The sequence below is a fragment of the Oryctolagus cuniculus genome, chromosome 6 (genome assembly GCF_964237555.1).
Source record: "Oryctolagus cuniculus chromosome 6, mOryCun1.1, whole genome shotgun sequence".
Taxonomy (NCBI): Eukaryota; Metazoa; Chordata; class Mammalia; order Lagomorpha; family Leporidae; genus Oryctolagus; species Oryctolagus cuniculus.
This window is the reverse complement of record NC_091437.1, coordinates 11,233,744-11,246,441: the sequence shown is the minus strand read 5'-3', so window position 1 is coordinate 11,246,441 and position 12,698 is coordinate 11,233,744.

Sequence of the window (12,698 nt, the reverse complement as noted above, 5' to 3'; positions counted from 1 at the left end):
GCTTTGCAAATGCTGAATCCTTGCTATGCATTATCACATTGCATGTCTGAGTACTGCTATTTGTGCTGGTAGGAGAAAAAAAATCATCATTTCCGGAGTAAACTAGGCCATCTACAGTTTCAAAGTGTCTCTAAAATTTTTATGATATCTGGTATTCAATCAAGTACTGATATTCTAGGACTTGAGTAAATAACCAAAAATGAAACAGACAACAGAGATACACTCAGGGAAAACCCATTCATTTTAAGTTTTGGGGTTGTGTTGAATAGGTTCATAAAAATAAAAATCCAAAGAGAATTATAAATCTGTGATTTATCAAACGAAATTGTTAAATACATTGTAATAAATAGTCATTTGATTATTGCAAAACTTAAATTTAACAGGTGAAATACATTTACTGATAAAATCAGGAATTGCTATGGATCCCAAGTAGGTAAACACAAGATAATCATACAGATCCACTTTTTTGTAGAACAGCTGATAACCACACACCAAACAAAATAAAAATGACAGCAGAATTCTCAATGTAAGTAATGAATACCTATGTAGAATTATATCCCTATGAAAATGTAATATCAAAAAATAAAATAAGGATAATTTTGGACACATTTAAGGGAATTCTACATGAGAAAATCGAACTCAGGAAGTTTCTCAGTCCTCAAGCAGAATGAAAGTGATTGCCGACTAAAGCCAAATGCAGCCGAGGGTCCAGCATCCTGACTTTGTTCCCACAACGGATTTTTCCCACCCACTTTCAGGCTTTCCAGAGAAGCCCTCCCGAGTCATCCCCAGCTCTCTGCATCCACATTGGTTTTTCCCCTATCAGTCTCTTCACCCCTGGTTTCACCTCTGACATAGCATTCAATTTATTGTTTATTATGTGTGGTTATTTCATTTTACGTTTCACAAGAGCAAGACTTTGTTCGCCAAGTTCTGGGGATTGGCCTTGCACACATTTGGTGCATGGTAAGTGATTGCTGAACGAATGAATGAACTGGTCTTTTTTCATTCTGAGTCCACATTGCAAATGATCATGGATTTGAGTGTACAGTAACCACCAGAAGCTTTAACAATATTTTATTTAGTGATCATATGTCAGTACAGAAAATGAAGTAGGTGAAATATTTTTCAGGTTTTCTGTTTCATTTCTTATGCCACATTTATTGTTCTTTATGTATGTTACATCAAGCTTATATCTGATCGTTATAAATCATTTTTTATTCTTCTATAAACTATTAATAATTTTAGTCTCTTCACTTCTGATTTTTCTTACTTCTTTCCCTCCATCTGCCCTCTCCCATATCCCCTCTTTAACATAACACCACGTCACAGACTTAATTCTTTAACCCCTATGACTGAGATATTGATTTGTCCATTTGATTTTTTCAGAGACATATTATTCCAGTTATAAAAATTTGTAATTTCAAATTTTTGCTTAACACTTTTTATATCACAGTGTTGCTTCCTAAATGTTAAACAGGAGTTCTCTAAGTCATTGACTGTCATCCTTTCTTCTCTAGAAATGAGAATATGAAGATTTTACTGTATATAAGTGTCTGGTTTTATTTTCACTTGCTGTAAGTTGTTCACTTAACTGCACTTAAAAGTGTTTTTAAATATTTATTTGCTTGAAAGGCAGAGCAACAGAGAGGGATGTTCCGGATGTTGGTTCATTCCTCAAATGTGTACAACAGCCAGGGCGGGGTCAGGCCGAAGCTGGGAGCCAGGGACTTCTTTGTCTCCCGTGTGAATGGTGACCATTCAAGTACTTTGGTTCTTATCTACTGTCTTACAAGCACACAAGCAGGAAGCTGGATTGGAAGCAGAGCAGTTGGGACTGGCATCAATGCTCTGATACGGGATGCTGTTATTGAAGTGGCGGCTTAATCTGCTGTGCCACAATGCTAGTCCTTTATAAATGTTTGAAATCTAGATACAGAAGCTTGAATTTCAATTCATTAATTTTTACCTGAATCACCATGACTTCCTTTGTTTTCCTTCAGCTGTAGCATAATTCCTTTATTTGCATGGTAACTGACTTTATTCTGTTCTGTGATGTTATTTTTATGTCTTTGTTCATTTTTCAATTTTCTTGTTCATTCTTATGTCACTGATAAGTTTCAAATTGTATCATTTCATACTGTGTTTACACTCTGGTGAGAGTCTTCGTTTGTGACTTCCAACCTTCCCACTCATACCCTCTTCATATTAAAGCTAATTCTATGCCTGTTCTTTGAAATTAAATTAATTTTTCAGTGATGATAGCTACTCACTCCTTGAAGTGCATTAACACAATAGAATTTCCCATTGAGTGACCTGGTTATTTTGCTCCACTGTGTTCTGTCACAGTTTTTTATAAACCTATTATTACAAACTTTGTGGTTTCTGTACTCCTTACCAAAAGTGATCAGAGCTGGCATAAATCCAGTGTGTTGCACCATGCTTTGCACCTTGGACTTTGCCTCTTACAATAAAGAAGTTGACCAAATGGTCCTCATGTATTTTGTAGGAAAAATTGAGATACCTGTTTGAGAGTTTCATATGCAATTCTTCACCATTAAAATACCATTAAAATATCACTGGCATGCAGGTTCATCCCCCTTTCCATGTTGACTTCTGTGACATTCCGAGGAAACCTACAGTTCTCAGCATGCATGGTGTGGAGGGTTTCTTCTTGTACCACACATGCATAATTTTATTTAAAGCAAACTTTATTTAAAGACAATAGAATTCCTTCCATCATGTTTTCTGGCTTTGAAGTTACTTTAATTAAATGGCTCAGAATGTATTTGAGTGCACCATGTTGATGGTGATTTTGTGGGCCAACTGTTTTATTATTTTTTCAATATGTGTCCGTCTTGAAGCAAAGCGAGGGAATATCATAAGTTAATGATAAATGCATTTTGCTAAGTCCTGCTGTTATTTTACTTTTCAAAAAAAAACTTGTTAATTTATTTACTTATTTGAAAGATGTAGAGAGGGGTTGGGAGGGAGAGACTTGTCATCTGCTAGGTCACTCTCTATGTGCCTCCAAGAGGTGGAGCCCAGGACTCAACCCTGGTCTCCATCATGGATGGCAGAAGTCCCCAGTGGTATCTCAATGGCTGTGCTATGTGCCTGGCCCTCTTCTTGTTTTATAATGTTTATAGATCTTCCTTTGTGTTGCATTATACTATTTGCTTTTCTTAGATATTTTCTTAATTCTTAAGATACCAATCTCTAATTTTTTTTATTTTCCATTGAAAAATTAATAAGAAATTAAAATGTATTTTATATTTAGCATTAATACATGTTATAATCATAGCAAATGATTATTAAGGATTATTATAGTTTAAAAGTCAAGTGAATGAGTTCTTAAGACACTTCTTGTATTAGGCACTCTATTCCCATTAGGTTTAGTAACAGGATAGAGACTAACCACCCAGTAGTAACTTCTTTTACTTTTGGGTCACAAAGCCACAGGAATGTGAGATGCTAGAATATAACAGAGGATTACAGGGTAATACAAATGGTCAGACAATGATGATTGGTAGAAGTAGTGTTGTGAATCTACAGAAAAAATTAATTGTAATTAAGGCAGGTGGCCAATGAAATTCATTAATGTGATGACAAAAATAATTATGACTTCTGGGAAGTTCTAGAATTAGTGTAATAAAAATCTGAGTGCAAAGTAGGAAACAATAATTTTCCATAATTTCTAAAATTCTACATTTCTGTATAGCGCTGATAAATTCCATGAGGAAATTCAGGCATAAAAAAATAAATTAAGCTTACAGTGGCATAACTTTCATTTAATTATTGACGAATTTAAATATAAGATTCAGTGAGTTATGACAACTGCATATATTCATGAAACTGTTATAATCAGGGTGTAGATTTTTCCCATTCCGTTAATAAGTCTCCTCACACAGACAGGGTCTCTTGGACTCCCCATTCTAGATCTCATCTTCACAAAAGCTCCTCCCTGTACTCCAGCTGCCTCTGTGTCTGGGGCATCCGTAGGGATTTATGCTAACTCCAGCTATTTTCCTTCATGCGGTCCCAATTTTATTATATTCATAGCTGTTCTCATATGTTGTGGTTTAGGGTGTGATTTTTTTCAAAATTAATTGAAGGTGATTTTTTTCTTCATTTCTCTTATTATTTTGGATTTATTTTGAAAAAGGTTATATCACGTACAAGGTTGTATTCCATTTTCCTTCACCATCTCTGTTAGTTTGTTACAATCTATATCGTGTTTCCCTGCAATTTATTGCTGGCTCAGGTTTGTTATATGCCTCCATTTAAGCTGTTATCCTCAAAGTTGATGACTTAGAAATGGAAATGTTACTGACTTATGAGTTGAGTCCATCAGTCTATGATTGTAACAAGTTAACTTATGTGTATAGCTTTTCATGTGTGATAGATGCATTGTGGATCTTTCTCATTTTGGTATTTGATATGTTACAGTTTTTCCACTGAATAAATGATGTATAATCATACATGCTATCAATTACCTACATTTTAAAAATTTATTTCTTCTGACCAATTTGGAAAAAGTATAAGATAGAAACTCATTATAAAGAATAGTAGCACATAAGTATAAAATGTATTATTAATTTATAGTCTCTTGGTTTTTCTTTTCTATCCTAGAAATCACCATTTTGAGTGAACAGTCTCAATGTCTGTTAAGATCTTTGAGTTTTACATAGATGTATCTTCTCACACATTTTTCCTCACATTCTTAAAGATATTTTGTAATTTCCCTTTCAATGGGAAAATAAAGTTTCCCTTTTGACAGAATTTACTAAGATTTCCAGTTATAAGACTCTTGTATGTCTTTATCCAAGTGTCCAGAAACATGAGCTGCTCTTTATTGAAATTTTCAGCCAATTCCCCATCAGTAGTGAATTCCAGTGAAAGTCAGTAAAAAAGAGAGTAATGGGCTTTGATTGTAATAGCAATGGCTGTTGCAAAAGCAACACCATGCCCTGAAGTATGAGTAGGGAGAGAGATGGAATCTTTGTATGCCAAATAGGGAAACACATCAGGGAGTTAAAATCGGAATGAAAGAGAAGCAGTGGTATTGCAGACCAAGAGTAACAAATGTCAATGAGGAGACAACATTCAGGTTCATAGTACTAGAAAAACAAAAATAACAACTTGACTGTGAACGGGGAATAACAAGTGAGCTGAAGCTGTAATTTACTAAATGCTTTGCACAATCTTTTCCAAGGTCATGTCTCATATTATTCTTCCCACTTCAAAATATCCTTTCATCTGTACTGCCCTAGTTCTTAGCCCTTCTTCCAAGTCCTGCCGAAGTCCTGCATCCTTCAAAAGTCTTTCCAGAACTTAGCAATTACCTGCTTCTCTTCAAACATCCTGTGTTACATTGATTATTTTGTCTCTTTGTTTGGCTTTTTCAACTGGATTTCAAAACCTTTCATTGGCAGGTCCATAAATTATTTATCTATATTCCTGCTAGTTCCTTCATAGAGTAAACACAATCATAATTCTAATCATAATAACTCTTATTAAACTCTTATTATATGCCAGGAAATAGTGAAAAATTTAGTTGATTGTTATAAATTAATTATGTGAAAAAGCACTTTCTGAAATGGAAAATAAAAATTAAATGCCTGGATGACTTCCAGAAGTTGCTAGTTGCATTTATATGGCTAGAGCATGCTTGTTTATGAAGCAGACTAGGTTTAATGGAAAGGAACATGATTCTCCTCCCTCTGTTCTTCTCTGGGTGAGTTAGTTGCTGGCGTAGTTCTGTAGCTGCTACAGGCTCGCATTCACCAGCTGTCTGTCACCCACAGAGACTTCAGATCAGAAAAGTTAAACTCCATCTCTTGCAGAGAATCAGTGCTTTCATTAAAATAGACTTGCGTGCACTCCTCCGTTTGAGCTGCACCACAGCCTTTTTTCTCTCATGCTCTGGCCTCTCTGATCTATGCTGGTAATTGAGGAATCTTTTCTATCTTCCGGCACAGGTATGCCAACTTTGACTAGTGAGAAATCCCTACAGACTCTTCATTAGTGAGTGGTGGTGGTGGATCTGTGTCTTCAGATATGCACACAAGTGCAAGAATTGACCTTTTCTGTCTGCCATGCGCATGCACCCTGAGGCAGCTGTCAACCTGCCTGAACACCAGAGAAAGATGGCGGCTAAACTGTGGCTGACCTCGCGACTCTGAGGTCAGGCCTGCTAGGCCAAAGGCCTTGTAGGTGATAGGTAAATGCATTGAATGTGCAGGAGCTGCTTGATTCTTAGTGTCTCTTAGTTTGTCCGAATCCACGCAGGTCAGTCAGATGAGCAGAATGAAGGCAAACAAAAAACCTTTTTCTTCATTAATTAATCTGTGTTTTATTAAGCACAAATACTGAATTTTACCGAGTATGTACTGTTGTGTTTTCATTATGTGAAACAAAGTTACTCTTTCCTCTACCAAAATAGTGTTGAAATCTGATGTTCTCACTCTTAGAAAATATTGGACATGTGTGGTTTGTTTATCCAGATTATTTCCAAGTACTCTAAGAAGTTCCAGAGGCACATTAGCAAAAACAGGGAAGATTACGGAAAATAATCTTTGTATTCTTTCATTAATATTGTCTCAGCATCTGGTTAACGGAGATAAGAGTTTTGCAATAACACATCTAATTACAAGCCAGACTCTTTAATATCTATTTATTCGCTTTGTTCTATAGAAGTAGTAAGATGTGTATACTATAGATGAAGTTATAAATTAATGCTTTCTGAGCACATTCTTTAAATTATATGCAGCTATAGTTACTAAGGATAATAAGATTGATAAAACGTAAAATGAAAAAGTCACAATATAATAAAACATGTATGTAAGCTATTAATAATACACAACAGTAATCAGTACTTTCTTGCTGATGGTTGTTGCTTGTTGAATGAAAAGGTAGAGGCTCCCGTGTGGTACAGTGTGTTAAGGTGCCCCCTGCAGTGCTGCAACCCCATGTTGGAGTGCTGGTTGCTCCACTTCTGATCCAGCTTTCTGCTAAGGTGCCTGGGAAGGTAGTGGAGGATGGCCTAAGTGCCTGGGCCCCTGCCATCCCTGTGGGAGACCCAAATGAAGCTCTGGGCTCCTGGTTTGGTCTTGACCAGCCCCAGTGGTTGCAGCCATTAGAGGGGTGAACCAGTGGATGGAAGATGCATCTTTTTCTCTCTCCCTCCCTCCCTCCCCACCTCCATCTCCCTCCCTGTGTTTCTCTCTCCTCTTCCCTTAACTCCCCCACCCGATATAACACTCTGTCATTCAGATAAATAATCTTTTGAAAAGAATAATACACATTAGATAGGACATCAAATGCAGTGTTTCAGCTTTCATTTATAGATATATTTACATGTTGTAATGAGAGGAGGTAATGAGGCAGATGCTGCTTTGAAGTTAAGAATTTGTAGAATTAGGGCTTATCTGTTTACATTTTTCTGTTAGCAGTGAAGCCTAATGTAATTTTTTTCTGATATTTGCTATAAAATGAAATTAAACCAAAAATTTAGTGCACTTTCTTTCTATAGTTATTTATGATTTCATAATTAGTGATATTTTCTCTTCGAAAGCTATTAACTAGTGTAGTGAATCTGTATTGAACAGATGTAATAAAAAAGTACTCATTTCACAGTCTTCTCACCTCTTAGACATGGTATTAGATTGTAATTGTTATTAATTCAACTTCTGAATGATGCACAGTATTAAATATTTTTATATCAGATTGCCATTTTTTAAAATTGGAGGCACTTTGATATTATATTAATGAATAATCAGATGCTATCCCAGAATACTTCAGAAATAACGTTGTAATTAAAATATCACCCTGGCAGTGCCAATAATTAGAGCTTTTCATGGAATTCCACAACTGCCTTTTTCCAATGCTTGTCACTTGCCTAATTCTCTCACAGTTGAATTTTTTAACCTAATTTATTTATTCTGAAAGATGACAGCAGCACTTTTGAGGAAGACAGTCACTTTAATGACACTACAATTGATCACTGGTTAAAATTACTGCATACTTCATTTCTAAAGCCTGGGTAACTGTTGTGTCCTGTGCTTCCCCGTCCTGGTGAGTACAGCGTAGGGGCATGGATATAATCACAAAATACCAACGTTCTGAACCCCTGCCTTCTTGGCTATTGATCTTCTTATAGTTCAGTTCTTGCTCACAGGAATCTCTGCTTCATGCCCTAAGATAGGAATCTCTCCTTGGTTCTCTTTCTTGGCGGCCCCTGTCAGTTACAGGACAACGTGGAGGGTTGCTGATTCCCTCTCCCTCTGGCCCTGTCAGGTGTAGGGAGACACGGATGACTGACTGGATCTCCTTCCATGAGCCTGGTCAGACACAGGAACACATGCACACTTGCCCAGTTCCCTCTCCATGGACCTCGGCAGGTGCAGAAAGACAGGAGCACTCCATGTCTGCATTTTCACACCCCATCCCCAGTCCACCTCAGGTGCTCTCTTAACTGAGCTGTCCTTGGATGCTCTCACTGTCTCTATTCATGAGAATAAGAGACCTGAAAGGCCACCTAAAAACCACATGCACTGACATTTCTAAGGGTTTAAGAACAAGAAAACATGAACAAAAATGAAAAAACCCACACAGCACTTTGAAAATATTTATTTCTGTGAGTTGTGACAAAGTTAAGTAAATTTGAATAGTTTAAGGTAGAGATCTTGGCCCCAATGCCAAAGCTGCATAATCTTGGGTAAGTTATTTATTACTTTCTGGGTTCCTAAATCTGCCATTTGACAAACGTGGGTTAATGAGAGTATCTGCTTCATGGAGTTTCTGAGTGGCAAATTGACCAATAAATGAACACTTCAGAGAACAGTATCTCATACAGAGACGTGCGTGTGTGTTTAGTAGTAGTAGTGATGTAAGTATAATAAATTACATTGAGATGCCCTCTTGGGTCCATGCATAAAATAAGTCTAAAAGGATATATAGCATTCATCTGCAAAAATGAAAGGAAAAAATGTTACTATGTTTTGTCTATCAGCGCTTACAGGTCTCCCTTATGTCCCATCTTCAGGCTGTATGGCACTTTTTTTTTTTTTTTTTTGAGAACCTGCTGTGGGCTCGTCACTCATGATTGAATATCTCAAAGTTCTTCAAGGGCTGCTGCTTCTGGTGGTAAAACCACAGAATGGGTATGAACAGGGGAAGCTGGAACCCCACAGAGAGTGTGGGAGCCACAGTGAGCCAACCAGCGGCTTTGCAGCGTGGGTCCTGGAGGTTGCATGGACGCGGTAACTACAGGGATTTCTAAAGTCCTCCAGGTCTGGGCACACCTGCCCTGGGTTCTCCAGGCACATAAGAGGAAACACGCCCAACATACCCTGTGGTACACTGGAAGTGGCTTTGCCTCAGAATGTTTCTTCTTTTCCAATCCCTGCACTCCATCTATCACAACCGTAGCATAGAGTGACTGGACTGTGAGTAGTTTGGAAATTTATGCGCACACTTGGGCCTACAACTACGAGGGGCTTTCAAGTCTGTGGGGCTCACTAGGCTAATCCTCTGCCTGCGGCGCTGGCACCCCGGCTTCTAGTCCCGGTTGGGGTGTCGGTTCTGTCCCAGTTGCTCCTCTTCCAGTCCAGCTCTCTGCTGTGGCCCGGGAAGGCAGTGGAGGATGGCCCAGGACTTGGGCCCTGCACCCGCATGGGAGACCAGGAGGAAGTGCCTGGCTCCTGGCTTCGCATAGGCCGCAGCGGCCATTTGGGGGGTGAACCAACAGAAGGAAGACCTTTCTCTTTCTCTCTCTCTCTCACTAACTCTGCTTGTCAAAAAAAAAAAAATGTTAAGTCCTAATATCACTAATTTTTTTCTAGTGTTCAGAGATCATCTAATTTTTTTTTTATTAATTTTAAAGCTTGAGCCAGAACTGGGATGAGGCTGATCCAAGCTACAATTCTGCAATCCCTTGTTTCATGCCTTCTGGCAACATTGTAAATGGTTTTCCACTCGCACATGCTGCATACACTCCTTCGTTGGCAAATACTTATGTGTACCCATTAATGACAGATCCTAATCCAAGCAGTGGGGATAAAGTAGTTCACAAGACAGAAACAATCGGCTCTCAGGAGGATTATTCTAGTTTGAGAAAACAGACAGCAAGCAGCCATGCAAATTGTAGACAGAGGGATGGGTGGACAGATCTGCATCTATGAATCATAAAGAAAATAAAGGAGGGCATGTGACAGAGATTGGAAGTTACTTGGTGGCTGAGGAGCCAATATTAAATGGAGAACAGAATGTTTAGAAAGAGCCACCTGTGTGAGGACCTGTGAATGAGCATTTCACACAAGGTCAAAGCAGTATTTACAATCTCTTAGGTATAAAATTACTTGATGATTCGGAGGAGCCATTTTAATCTCCAGCCGTCCGTTTTTCAGTGTAGAGACTGAAGAGATATGGGTTACTTAAATAAAGGTCTTGAGCATGATATGGAATGTCTACCATAAATGTAGGGCTAAAACAAATAGAGTGCTGTTTAAAAAACCATTAGTTCTTCCCACATTCAAAGGAGAAAGAAATCCAACAAGCAGACTGTGCCACATTACCATCAGAAGCAAAATTCTGGCAGTGCATCAAGTATGTGATAAAAATTAAACAAAAGCAAAGCATGTAAAACCTGCACTCATTATTGTTTTGCACTAATTCCTTCGTTCAATTATATTGGCAGAAGAGACTTTCAAAACAAAGAGATTAATGATTCTAAAAGTTTAAGCTCCTTTATCTTCAAACACAGAATCCTGTGTTCAGCCTCCATCTGGTCTCACTGCTTTGTATCTTGTCATGATGCGTTCAGCATTCAATGATTTCAGTGAGAAGCAGTTCTTTAGGAAAGAATTTACTGTTGGCAGCACAGTAAATCGACTAACACACTGCAGTTCAATTGAACCTTGATGTTTGCTGTCCTTTTTCACATGTGGATTTGTGAGCGTCGTTACAAGTGCTCCTTGGATGGCTTGATGTTGACCTACCTCTCGGTAGGATCCTGTTTATCGACTGGAAGGATTTCTGTTTTCTTCTTTTAACTTACAGACTTCCACACACAGCTACACCTGACTTAGAGTACTTAAATGTCTTCACAGTACTGTAGTCTTCCTATTCTGTATAGTTTCTGATATTTTTTCTTTAATCTAAAAGACTATGTTAACTTTATCATTTTTACTAACCTCAAAAATCAATAAGAATGTTCAAAACACCAGTAGAAATTATCAAATTATTAAAATGGAAATAGCTAGAAATGTATTTCAAGAAAGAGGTACACATCCCCATGATGCCTTACTGGCATTGCTAACTTGTGTAGTTCTTCTACAAATAAAATCTTACACAGGTGTTCCCATGTTGATTATTTGTATGCTGTCACTTCATCTTTCAGAGAAATAAAGCCACATAGAACCTATTCAACCCCCAAAATATCCTTTAGTTCCCAGTGATACATCATTCTGAGGGGGGGAAGTAACAAAGAGGAGATACTTAATCACCTGTAAACATATTATGTAGAGACAGGAGTAATTAGAAAGTTACAAATAACCATATTTACACTGTTGAGCCTATGATAAATATGTTGAATATCATAGATCTTTTTATAGGTTTCTTTCCATTTAGTTTCATTTTTGGAAATCTCATTCTTCTGAGTAACAATTTTTCTGCCATTATTTTCTAATTTGCTGATTTGTTCTTATATGGAATTTAGTACCATGTTTAAACACATGCCTACTTTGCAATTAGCTATATTGTTGCCAAATGATTATTTTGTGCCCTTGCCATGGCTTCCAGTTTAATTGCATAAATGATTAGCTTCTTAAATATCCTTGAAGATACAAGTTAGAGATTTCTGAGAATGTTCACCCTTTCCATGCTGTAACTCCTCCAAAGAGGGAAATATTTTTAGTATTGTGATTCATGTTTTTTAATACTTTATGATTTTCTATTTTATCACTATTCTTACGAAGTTGTGTGTTTGTCAATATTTATTATTTTAGATAAGTTCTCAAAGCTCATAGTATCCCTACCCAAATCTTTTAAATATAGACAAGTGGATCAGAGAAACTTCAGAGTCATTTTACTTCATTGAATCAGAATCCTAGGTGCCAGTAAAAAGGAAAGGGGAAAAATTTGAAATCTGTCCGTAGTATTATCATCATACACCTGCTCCATGCAGTTTTTGAAGACCCCTCAAAGGCATGACTCCATTTCTTTACTAAACTTAAAGTACCCTTGTATTATTTTGCATTTAAAATATTTTTGAGAGGCAGAGAGGTAGAGAAAGAGTGAGACAGATACACAGAGCTTTCATCTACTGGTTCACTCCCCAAATGCCTACAATGGATGGTTGCAGGTCAAGGAAAAGCCAAGAACCAGCAATTCAGTTGAAGTCTCCCATGTAGGTGGAAGGAAATCAAGCTATTTGAGCCATTATTCATTGTCCCCAGGTGCACTTTAACAGCAATCTGGAATCAGGAGCAAAGTCAGAACTTTGAATCCAGATACTTGGATGTAGGAACAAATATCTTAACCAACATCTTAACTGCTGGGCTAAATGCCTGTTCCCTTCAGATTTTCAAAAGAAAAATAAAAGGAAAGAAAAGAAACCACTCTTGGGTGAAATGGTTGATTATAGTCTGGGGCAAAAAATGTGCAAGGACAAAATGGCACATTTTGCCAAACCAGAA